This window comes from Myotis davidii, unplaced genomic scaffold (genome assembly GCF_000327345.1).
Source record: "Myotis davidii unplaced genomic scaffold, ASM32734v1 scaffold73, whole genome shotgun sequence".
Lineage (NCBI taxonomy): Eukaryota > Metazoa > Chordata > Mammalia > Chiroptera > Vespertilionidae > Myotis > Myotis davidii.
In genome coordinates, this window is record NW_006286675.1 from 3,330,285 (window position 1) to 3,342,899 (window position 12,615).

At 48.0% G+C, this 12,615-nt stretch overlaps 1 protein-coding gene across 3 annotated transcripts in view; it reads right to left on the bottom strand.

The window, feature by feature from the left end:
• The window catches only part of ATP2B2 (ATPase, Ca++ transporting, plasma membrane 2), a 296,812-nt gene that overhangs the window by 208,416 nt on the left and 75,781 nt on the right, over positions 1-12,615 (bottom strand). The window contains exon 2 of one of the 3 annotated variants that reach the window (XM_006758265.2): positions 12,035-12,127. The exons of 1 other annotated variant lie outside the window; for it this stretch is intronic. The gene's annotated coding sequence lies outside the window, so the exon portion shown is untranslated. Of the gene's footprint in view, positions 1-247; positions 330-12,034; positions 12,128-12,615 lie in introns of those variants that run through there. One more of the 3 variants, XM_015560370.1, reaches the window with a different exon arrangement.

Below are 12,615 nucleotides of genomic sequence, written 5' to 3' on the forward strand. Positions count from 1 at the left end.
CTCATATGCTAATCAACTCCTTAATTCTCTCAACAATTCTGTAAGGTGCATGTACTACTATCATCCCCATTTTAAGATGAGGAAATTGATACACAGAGAGGGTAAGTGACTTGCCCAAGATCATGCAGAGCCAGGGTGTGATGCAGGCCATCTGGTGTGGAGTCTGCTCTTGGCTTTATCTGCCCCCAAACACCCCAACCACCCACCCTTGACATTTATTTCTTCCCTCCTTTATTTTTCTACTCACCCATCCATCCAGCACTCAACTCAGACGGTGTGCTGGGCATGAGGGACAGCTGTCAGGTGCACTGAGGCTGGCTGGATCAGGAAAGTGACATCCTCTTGTCAGAAAAGGAGCTGCCCATGACCACTCCCTCTATTGCTGAGGCCAGTGGGAGAACTGGTTTCCAACTAACAGCCCAGAGAGCTCAGGAGGAAGCAGCAGAGGGAAGGGGGGGTGGCCCCTGGCAGCTGCCTGCAGGGCAAGTCCTCAGCAAGGCACATTGTCAGGGAGACTCAGCAGCCCCCGACCCAGACCCCAGACCCATTTTTACTGCTGAAGTACCAACCAGACTTTTAGTCTTGGTTCTGCCACTGACATTATATGGAGCCCTGAACAAGGGGCTTCCCCTTTCTGGGCCTCAATTTCCTCATATGTAAAATGAGAACATTAGACTACTGGAAGTCACAAACTGGCAGCTCAAAGGCCAGATCCAGTTCAAGGACATATTTTGCTTGAGTATTTGCAAAATGCTTTTTAAAAAAATAAAATTTGGCCTGGCCAGTGTTGTTCAGTAGTTGCTCCTCAATCCATGAACCAAGAGGTCACCAGTTTGATTCCTGGTCAGGGCACATGCCAGGGTTTTGGGCTCGATCCCCAGTAGGGAGCATGAAGGAGGCAGCCCATTGATGATGTTGCTCATTGGCGTTTCTATCTCTCTATCCCTCTCCCTTCCCCTCTCTCTAAAAATTAATAAAAACATTAAAAATAAATGTTTTGTTTTAGAATAATTTTAGATTTGCCAAAAAACCGCTAAGAAAAATACAGAGAGTTCTCATCTACTCCATATGCAGTTTCCCCCATTATTAACAGCTTATATTAGTATGGTACATTTTTCACAATTAATAAATCAATATTGAAATGTTAATATTAAGTATAGCCCATATTTGCTTCAAATTTCCTTAGTTTTTACCTAAAGTACTCTTTGCTGTTCCAAATACCACATTATATTTAGTCATCATCTTCTTTTATTAAATATATTTTATTGATTTTTTACAGAGAGGAATGGAGAGGGATAGATAGTTAGAAACATCGGTGAGAGAGAAACATTGATCAGCTGCCCCCTGCACACTCCCCACTGGGGATGTGCCCGCAACCAAGGTACAGGCCCTTGACCAGAATCGAACCTGGGACCCTTGAGTTCGCAGGCTGACGCTCTATCCACTGAGCCAAACCGGTTAGGGCTAGTCATCATCTCTTTAGGTTCCTTTTGGTTTTGCAGAATTAAAAAAAATTTTTAATGCCTTAGAAGGAATGGTTTAGGGTACCAGGAATATTCTATAGTTTGATCTGGGTTGTGGTCACATCTACAAATATATGTAAAAATCATTAAGTATTACATTTAAGATTAGAGCACTTTACCCACTTTAATGGGTGTGTATCATGCCTCTACAAAAAACAATTGAATGTCTCTCTTCAATTTGCCACAGTCCCCAGGACTCCCTATTATATTCTACCCTGAGTCTATCATTCTTTGATATCATTTGCTTGGTATCTGCAGTCACCATGAGGTGTATAAGTAAGCCACGTCTAGTTCACTCACCTGTAAAATCAATATACTGATATTTTTACCTGATGAGGCTGTAGTGAAGATTGACTGAGATAACACACATAATTTCTTAGCACAGTGCCCGGTACATAAGTAAGTGCTGAATAAATTGCTCATGTAACATTTATATTATTAAAACAGGTACGTGCTCTTATTTCTCCTCAAAGCAAACCCAATTGTCCCCCTTCCCTGACTCCTCTTGTGTCTCCATCCCTCCCTGCTAGGGAAGATCCAAACTCTGAATGCCAGATGGTGAAAGAGACAGAGACAAGCCTGCAGAGAGAGCCTACATCTACTAGTAGAACCAGGGGACCCTTGAGGATAACCCTCAGACCTACCTCAGTGTCCAAGGAAACTCTGGTGAAAGGTGGAGTCCCAATCCTTCCCTTCTTAAGGAGCTCCTTGGGGTGCAAGAAGTGCTGTACTTCTGACATCTGCCCTCAAAAGCTGCATTCTGTCTGCATCCTGGCTAAGGATCCCTGGGACAGTGGGGAAGCTGGAGGGCTTTGGGATGGGGCTGCGGAAATCATGGAAGATGGTACCCTCCCTCCCTGCTCTCTGTTGGCCCAGCCTCTTGGGGGATGCCAGTTTCCCCTGTGTGATGCCCCAAGATCTGCGCCCAGAAACAATGCAGTTAGTGCTCTAGGGTTCTCAGATGCTTTAGGGGGGCCTCTTGCACAAAGAAACTAAGCTCTAGGCAGGATGTGTGGAAAGACAACAAAGACCAATAAAGGCCACTGAGATGGTGAGGGGAGCAGAAAGAATAGGGATGGGGGTTAGAAGGCCATGCTGGGACCTGTCCTGCCTTCTGACTTGCTGTGTGGCCACTGGCAAGTCGCTCTCCCTCTATGTCTCCCTTTCCTGATATTAATTATAACAATAGCAATAACACCACCACCAATAAGTAGTAACCGTGATGATGGTGATAATGATGGTGGTGGTGGTGATAGTGGCTCCTAATTTAAGTATGAGGTAGAGGATAAGCCCTTTATGTGTTTGCAGCATAATTTCATCTTTTTAAGAATCCCATGAAGTAGGTCCCATAATTATTTCCACTTCACATGTGAAAAAAAATGGGAGTCAGAGGGCAAGGACTTATCTAAGACTTCCTAGCTGATAAATTTACAGATACAGGATTCAAACCCTGGTCTGTATGACTCAAAAGTCTAAGGTGGTCTCTTTTGTAGTTGCATCTGTGAAATGGGCAGGTAGCCTCCAGGCTGACCCTGTGGCCTTGGAAAGCCAGTTCCAGTGAGGATGCTCAGAGCCATGGAACACTTACCTGCGCTAAGGGGCTGTGTTTATCATCTCATTTGATCCTCACAACAGCTAAATAAAATAGCTACAGTTATCACCACCTCCATTTTACAGGGTAGGAAACTGAGGCACAGAGACCGAGGCAAATGTGCAAAGTTGTACACAGGTGCCCGGATTTGAACCTGGGCAGTCTGGCTCCAGAGCGCATGCGCTTGCACACTCTAACAGCCCTCTGGAGAAAGGGCATCCATAGACCGTGGGCCAGAGACTGTTCCCCAGCCAAATCCTCTTCAATTCCAAAGGGCCCTGTGAACAGGCCTCACCCTCCACCTTCCCTTCTAGCCCAGAATTCAAAGGCTTGCAGGTCCCTCCCCTGACACTAAGTTGTTTCCATCTCAGCAACCCTGTGCCCTGGAGACCCAGGCCCCTGAGGGGATCAGCCAGTCCAGAGCCATGGGCAGTGCCCAATGAACCCGCCCTCCCATACCTGGGCTGGAGATGGTGGCGAATCCCCTGGTGACCCTGCTGGGTCTCAAGCCACAGACACAAACCCCTATTCTGACCTCTCGGCTTCAGCACCAACAGCCACTGCAGACGTCTGCAGTCTGCTATTACACCTCGTGTGGAAGCCACGGTGCTGGTTGCATCTTGCTGCCAGCAGGGCTGCCTTCCTTTTTGGCCTTGGGATCAGTGAGGCGGGGAGGCCAGGTGGGGAGGGATAGGGGAAGGTGGCTGGCTATTAAGGCCATGGGCTGGCTTCCGCAGGGCTGTGTGATTGGTGAAACAGTGGCCTCTGCCAAAAGCAGTGTGGGTGGTGGTCATTCCTGTGTCACAGCTTCCTCCTGGGCCACTGTTCACTTGACGTTTCTGATCCTATCAGCTGTGCCCTGGCTCCAGTCCTGACTACCTGGAAGTTCTTTTTGTTCTGAGGACTCCCTGTACGCTGGCTAGTGTAGGGTGGCCCTGGGAATGTGAGGGAAGGGCAGCTGCCGTGTGTGCAACTGGCAGGACCCAAGAACAGAGGTTTCTAAGGAATCAGGACACATGGGTGTGAACACTGGGCAGAGGCCAAGGCCAGGAGAGGTGGGGAGGGCCTGGGCCAACAGCCCAGGTCTCACCTCCTTCAGGAAGCCTTCCTGGACTGCAGGGGGAAATGGCGACAGTCTCCCCTCCACCCTGTCTCTTGGCCCCATGATACTCCTTGCTTGTTCTCTTATAACATGCCTGATCCTTTCTCTGGGTTTGCAGAGAACAGGCTTAAAAAACCATTTCTTGTTTCCCATGAAGCGGAGCCCACATCCTTTCTCCAACATCACAGGAGAGGGAGTGTTTCCACACGAGTGGTTTCCCAGCTCCCATCTTCCTCTTCATGTGCCGACGTATGTTTTAGTTTAAGCCTTTCAGAGGTGAGGAACTAACCCGACTATTTATTTCATTTTTAAGTGAATTGATATTTTGCTAATCAAAACAGCTCTTATTTGACAAATAGTTGAACATCTATGTCGCAAACATATTATTTAGTCAATGTAGCAACTTCCATTGCTTCCAGCCTCTTTTGCTTTTTAAAACCCAGTTTAAGTCACACAGGTACTAGATCAGTGATGGCGAACCTATGACACACATGTCAGAGGTGACACACGAACTAATTTTCTATGTCCAAGCTAGTGCAGGGACCACAGTGCTGGTGGTTCCTGTGGGGTGACTGCTGGGTGGTGATGGGAGGCTCCCCTAAGCATGTTTACTTCTGCTGTCCCTTCACTAAGCAGCATGTTTTAAGCCCGTGCATCCTATTTTCCTGTTTTGTCTCTGCTCTTGGCTTAACTCTGTAAGCTCTCTATGACTGTGGTGTGTTTGCTCCTAGTAGCAAACTTCTCCTGTGATTTCATAATGTACCCCACCCAGAGGCCTCCTGGTACTTCCTTTACTCAACAAGTGCTAAGCATCCAGTGTGTGTCAGACACTAGGGATACAGAGATCGCCAAGACCTGGACTCTGGGCTCAGGGAGATGGTGAACACATTGATTGATACATGTGCTCAGAGAGGTTAGATCACTTCCTCTGAGTCACACAGGTAGGAAGAAATAGGGCATGAACATTACACGTATTTGAGTCAAAGCCCCAAGCAAGCTCTTTCCACCGCCCCTGCCCCCTTGGGGAGTTTGGGATTTAGTGGGAAAGATGTAACTAAACAACCTAATAAAACATGTTACGATACAGAGGCACATCTGAAGAGGCCGGACAGAGGGTAAAGTGATTGATTTTCATGGGGATGGATGTTACCTTGGGGACAGTTCCAGGGGAGGCGAAACCTGAGGAGGGTCTTCTATTCTCTAATTTAAGAAACAGATAACTCATGTTGTTAAAATTGTGTCTAAAATAAGAGTCAAATAGTCTTGAGTGAGGAGTTCTTCATACATAAAAAGCCTGAACATGAAGTTCATGAATGGCATGCCATCTCTCCACTTTGCGCATAACAGGTAATGAGGTCCCCATCCCTGGTGGTAATTAGGAAGAAATTAAAAAGTTACCAGTCAAGGATTCTGGATAAAGCTTTTAGCATTGGGTGCAGTTGTGGAGGAGTTCTTTGGTTCCTTCTAATAATAAGATCCTACCAGTTTAATAGTGAAAGGAAGGCAGGTCCCTTCTTAGTTCTCCCACTGACCTCAGCAGGCCAAGGCTGAGGGCAAGACCTGAGGGAGCACAGTGATACCTGGAGCCCAGTAGCCTTTGACTCAGATGCAAGAAATAGTTTTGAGCAAATGCCTACCAGGCTCTTGGGCACTGGTTCCTTCAGCAACCCCCATGGAAGCCCCTGAGGCCTCACCAGTCAGCCTGCACAGAGCAGGGAGCACTTGCCCAGGTCACACAGCAGCTTCTGGCAGAATAGGCTTGTGGGTGTGGGAAGTTTCCTCTGCCCTGCCAGATGCTGGACTTCCTAGAGGCCACTCCCCAAAGCCCTACGGAGCTGGCCAGACTCCACTTCGTCCAAGTTTGCAGGGGAGGAGACTGAGGCACAGAGAGAGAAGAGGGAAAGTACCTGCTGGGGGGCCAGTATCACATGAGGCCCTTTATAGACTTCCCTCATCTGTGAGGTGAGAACCATCTCTACTTTGCACATGGGGAAACTGAGAAAAAGTGGCAACGTTCACCTAGGGTCACAAAGCTCAGACTGGCAGCGTTGGGATTCGAACCCAGCACCTAGTGTGCCTAGTCTGGTGCATTCCCACCAGTTCATAGTGCATTGTCCTCCGTGGTCACTATAACGTTGGAAATATAGGTTATCGTGCTCTCAGTTCAAGTGATGTGGGAACTTCTGATATTCACAGTTGGGAAGTTTATTTTAAGAATGAGGATCTGGCAAGAAGGGTGGTCTACCCCTCAGGGACCCTGGCCAAGCTGGGGTACTATCGGGGTGATGGGCTCTGGGTTCCTCTGCACTTCTAGACTTGCTGTGTAGGCAGGGACTCAGGATCTCATTCCAGAATGAAAGCTGAGTGGCTGATCAATTCTCTGACCACACAAAGAGAGACTGGGGTTCTCCCGTGGTCCCCGGAGTACTCAGGAAAGACATTTCTCCCTTCAAGGTGACATTTCCTACTTTAAGACAGGAAGTGGCCCAGGAAGGAAGCCTTTCCTCCTGCTCCTTGTAGATCATTGCTGGGAAGGGCCCTGGTGGCCCCAGCACCCACTTGCCCAGTAACAGCCAGCTGCGCACCTGCCTGTCATCTGCCTGTCCTTGTGGCCTTCCCCAAGACCTCCTCGAAGGCTAGGACCCTGGCTCCCGTACTCCCAGAGTCCAGCACATAATTGGGCTGACAAAGAGCCTGAGTTCAAACCCACTTCCTCTTCGTGTAAGATAATGACCAGAGACCCAGACTGGAGTTTGTGAAGGCCAAGAGTCAATGGGAATCTTCTGGAAGCTAGGAGTCTATGATTTTGAAGGAGATTGCTCTTTTGGAAAATGACACAAAATATTCTTCGAGTCTATTTGAGAAATGTCATGAATGAACTGGCAGCCTGTTTAGAGTCAGATTCAAACAATGATGACGGTGTTATGGGTTGAACTGTATCCCTTCCTTTCGCAGAGATATGTGGGGATCCTGTAAATATGACCTTACTTGGAGGTAGAGTCTTTACAGAGGCAAGCAAGTTAAGATGAGGTCATTAGGGTGGGCTCTGAGCCAACATAACTGGTATCCTTATAAAGGGGAAATTTGGGCACAGAGACAGACACTTATGGAGGGAAGATGGTGTGAAGGGGGATGAGGGTAGCACACTCAGAAGCCATGGAACTCCAAAGATTGCCACCAAACCACCAGCAGCTGGGGGAGAGGCCTGACACAGATTCTCTGCCACGATGCTCAAAAGGAACAAACCCTGCCGAATCCATGATGTTGGACGTCCGGCCTCCTGGACTATGAGACAACATGTGTCTGTTACTTTAAGCCACTCAGTTTGAGGTGCTTTGTTACGGCAGCCTCAGCAAGCAATACCGATGGCAAACTGTCTATTCCCAGTGCTTGTGAGAGAGACTGACACGGTCCCAGTGGAAAGGGGCCCGGGGTCCTCACAATTTGAGGCTACTGTTCCCATTGGGGCCACCAGAACAGAGGACCACTAAGCAGAGCCTGATATCCTAGGCCCCCTGCTGGACACATCAGGATTTCTCTCCCACTCAATCCTTTCAAAATACTCTAAAGGAAGGGCTTCTTACTCCCATTGAAAAGAAGAGAACATTGAGGTGGGAGAGCATGTAAACAACTGCAGGATTGCACAGCCAGGACTGTGTGGCCAGGCTGTCAATATGGTGCCACATCAACCCTCAATCCCAAGACAGACCTGTGCAGAAGAGCTCTCTGGAATTAATGGTTAGTATCAGAGGTTTGCGATGCATTGACCCAACCTCTTTGCTCTGTCCCCTGTATTTCAGACTCTGGCCAGGGGGTAGGGTGTATGGTTTTTTCCATTCTCTCATTGAGGAAAAAAGAAAGGAAGGAAATGTTCCAACTGCCTAAGAGAACAAGGTGTTTAAGAAGCCTGGATACTTTTAAATCCCTCATTTGTGCAAGCTTTCACCTTTTTCAGAGCACTTCCCATGTACTGTCCCTCCCCCACCCCCCACACCACCACAGCCCCTCAAGTGGGAATTACCGTCCACATTTGAAGGGGAATGAGTTGCTTTGTACACTGGTGTTAGTTATAACCACCTAATACATTGCTCCAACATGGAAATTCTACTAATCACATTTATTTATAAGAAAGGATGCATGTAATTTTTACTTAAAAGGTATTTCCAGTGAGAATGTTTTGGGTGTTACTGTGGCACAGACTTGGAGTAAGACATTTCCCATAAATATTCTTAGACTCCATTAACCTCTCTCAGTTCATTTCTCTCTGGATGCTCTGAAGGGATTTCCCCATTTCTAGGAGGTGACATTTCTCCACTTAGGCTGCAATGGCACATTTCCTCAGTTGCAGGCCTGTAGGTCAGGCTCTGGGAGGCTCTTCTTTGGCCAATGGGGATCCAGATGGCTCTGGGGAGGACAATCCTGCCAGTCATGGTTGCTCCTGGCTCCTGGAGCAATACCTCACTCACCTGCTGTGCCTGGCCCAGCCCAGGATGGGTGCTGCTGAACGCTTGCTAGCAAGTGGCCTCAACCCCAGACTTAGAAATGCAGACATAGCTGAGTTGGATTGCTGGTTCCCCAGTTTCCTCAACTCCCACGGCATTTTGCTAAAATCGTGGACTTGAGCCAGGCCTCCTGGGTTTGAATACCACTTTGGATAAGTGAGTTTAATACTCTTTGCTTCAGTTTCTCCTTTTATAAGGTAGGAATAGTGTTTGTGACTACCTTATGGGGCTGTTGTGAAGACTAAATTATTAATATTTTTAAAGCACTTAGAATAGGGCCTGGCACATAACCAACACTGTCTTAAGTGATTGCCATCATTATTGCTATTATTGTTATTCTTTCAGTCAACATGGATTGAGGACCGTATGTGTGGAGTCAAGATGGACCAGCTTTGCTACTTACCTGCTGAGCTATCCTGGGTGTTTTACTTAACCACTCTGTGCCTATTTTCCTCTACTGTGAAATGGGAACAATAAAACTGCATATGTTGCAGGTTGGTGGTGAGGACAGAGGGCATGTCCTTTCCTGGCTCATGGTAAGTACTTAGTAAATCCTAGATTGGGGTGGGCAACCCCTGGCACTTGTGCCAAACATGGCATGCCAGTAACTTTTGCTGGCACGAAAAACCCTCTCTTACAATCTTCCATTTACAATTTTTTCTTAATATCAACTTTTTTATTTTTCGGATAAATTCAGTGTAGGTGCATCTTAGATAAATAAATAATTTTACATAACAAGTTATCTTAAAGACCATAGACATAGATTGATGAGAGAGGGGAAGAGCAATTTCTATGCCTCTGCCTTAACTCTCCCTGCCTTCCTAGATCTGACCAGTGTTTTGGTTTCATTCACATATGCTTATGAATCTTTGTTCTCAGTGATGAATTTTGTTAAGTCTCATAATAGGAGTAGCCTGACGGATGAAAGTAGTAGCTCATGCATATCTCTGAAGGTCACGAAATATAAACCTGATATAAAATCTTGTCATCAGTGATGCAGCAGCAGAAGTCCCATTGATAATATCAAACGGAGTCATAAAGGTTCCTGTCGGACTTTCTTCAAGGTTCTTCACATACGTACACCTTAAGAGATATCAAGTAGGCGTAACATGTTCTCAAAAATTAGGGTTGGCACGCAGAAGAATTTTGAGTCAGATATTTTGCTGGTTTTGGCACGCACTCACAGAAAGGTTGCCCACCCCTGTCCAAGATACTGTTATTATCATCTATATCACTGGTGTTACTAGGATTCCTGGGTCAGGCAGGCCCTCCACTGCTGCCTGGGAGAAACTCATTGTAACCTCGGACAGATCTACTAGCATTTGGGGCCTTGTCAGCCATTCCTGTGCTTTCCCTAGTTTCTCCCTGACCACTCCCCAGCACTGCAGACCAGGAACTTTGACCCAGCTCTTCCTGGCACACCTATCACCTGCTAGTCCTCTCTCAGATGCAGAGAAATGTTTTCCAAACATTCATTAGATTGCTAGGACCCTCCAATAGTTTTGCTACTACACATAGACTATAACTCAAATTTTGCATGGGGTGCTTCTAGGCCTGGCCCAATCGGCCCTGGGCAGGCATTCTTCTGCATGCATCACCCATGTAGGGCCTTTGCTCACTCCTCCCAGCCCACTGCCCTCCATGCTCTTCTTCAAGCCCTGGACCTCTGCATGTCTGGCTGCTTCTACCGGTGAGAGCTCTGGTCAAAGTTCCCTCCTCAGCGACTGCCCATCACTCCCTACCTGCCACCCTGTTTTGTTTTCTTCACAGTCTTGCGATGCCCTGAACCTATCTTCTTTATTTATTTGGTCACCTGTTTGCTGGAGTGTCAGCACCATGAGGACAGGAGTCTGTTTCATTCCCAGGGCACCCGGGGGTGAATAAAAGCATAATAGTGACTGCACATACAGGGTGCTCTATAAACACGAGTAAACAAATAAACCCTGGCTCCAAGCCTCCTTTAGGGAAGAGAGAATGCATCTCTTTATATAATGAAAGGGGTTGAGCCCCACGGTGAAAACTCCACTGCCGTTGCCAGCCATGGGCCTGAGAAGCCTATCACTCATCTCAGGAGGAGGAGAGGGGAGATGTCACCTCCCCCTCTGACAGGGTGGCTCATCGATGGCTCTCCTCAACCTCCTTACCCACCCACGCCTGTCAAAAGCTTCTGGGTTTAAATGCCCATGTTTCTGTTCTGTATTATCAATTGTTTAACATTCAAGAGATGGCATTAAATAAATATGTGAGCAATTATGTAATGTGTTTGCAAACACTCGGGTTAGTCCCAGAGTGCTTGGGTGAGAAACAAAACTTCAGCAAAGCAAGAGGTCTGGGTGATCTCCCAGGGCTGGGGACAGAGGCGCCTGGACAGGCTGCCCGTGTGCTCCCTCCCTGATTCGGTCTGGAGTTACTTATCTTCCTTGCCTGGGCAGTGTGGGATAATAGGAAGCGAGCTCAGGATCTTGGAGTTGCATCCTGGCTCTCCCGCCTCCTGGCTGGCAAGGGAGGTCTCAGTCTGCTCATCTGTGAAAGGGTTATAGACGCCTCCTGGGAAGTCAGACAAGGTCATGACTGAGCTCTGGCTCAGAGGATGTTCTTGCGGAAGGTAAGTTGGGTCTGATGCTGAAAGATAAGCAGTGTGAGCTCTGGTCCTCAACAGGAGTGGGCGTGGGGGTGTGGGGCATGGACTTTGGGGTTCGGAGATATATAACGTAAGGTAAACTGAGCAAGGCAGTAACAGAGGCCCTCCCAAAGGGCTTCGGGATACAGAGGAAGATGTGCTTAATCCAGGCTAGGAGCCAGAGAACTCTCACAGAGCTACCATGTCAACCGGCTCTGGAAGGCTGAGTGGCATTTTGACCCCAGAGAGAGGGCTGCCCATTTAACTAACCTGCACTGGGCACCTCGCATGCCTATTCATTCCACAGCACTTATTGAGCATCCACTATGTTCCAGCTACTCTGCTAAGCACTTTATATGGATCATCTTTGCTTGACTAACACAAGGAGATGCTGCACTGTCCCCATTTTACAGGTGAGAGAACTGAGACTCAGTTCACTGTGTGAAGTGATACTATCCTCCTCCTTTGCATTCTGTGCCTATTCCCTATGCAAACGCAAAAGGGATGTAAGGGAATTTTCCCAAAGCAGCACAATGGTGCATAAATAATTCATGTGTCCCTGCCAGGGTGGCACAGGAAAGTTCACTGCTGTCAAACCCTGCTTTCCTGCTTGGTTGAACCTCCATTTGTAGCCCCCCAACAGTGCCTCTTCACACATCTACCCCACCCCCAGCAAAACCCCAGTCTTCAACTCACCCCTCCATGTGTCAGGTTAAATGAAAGGCGTTGGGGGTTTGGAAAGTGGGGCCCATGTCTTGCTGGCTCTGGGGGCTGGGTGATGAAGTTCAGCTGTGGAAAAGGGAGATGGCATTGATTAGGGGTGGGTGACTTGATGAGGACCTGAGTCAGGAAGGGGTAGGAAGGGAAGACTGGTGTGGAGTATCCTGTGTGCTGGCACTGGGCTGGGGCCACAGTTGGGTAGGGATGGAGATAGAAGAAAGCAGGGGCACCTTTTTCCTCACCTACCTTGTAGGGGCTGTTCCAACCAAATGGGGACCCAGCCCCTGCCTCCCCAATCAAAACTTGCCTGGTGGGCATCACCCCTCTCTGGCCCCGTCTTGGGAAAGCAAGTCCACCTGCTGTCAGGGGTGTCAAGCTGGGGTTTCTGTCCTCTGTCTGCTGGTTGGGGTAGCCTGCCAGGGCAGGGGTGTGGTAAAGTGGTCATGCAAGTATGCTTTGGAGAGAGACAGAGTCCCTGGGCTCAATGGCTTAACCTTTCTAAACCTCCATTTCCCCAACTTCAGGATAGAGATAATATCTATTTTTATGAGCATTAG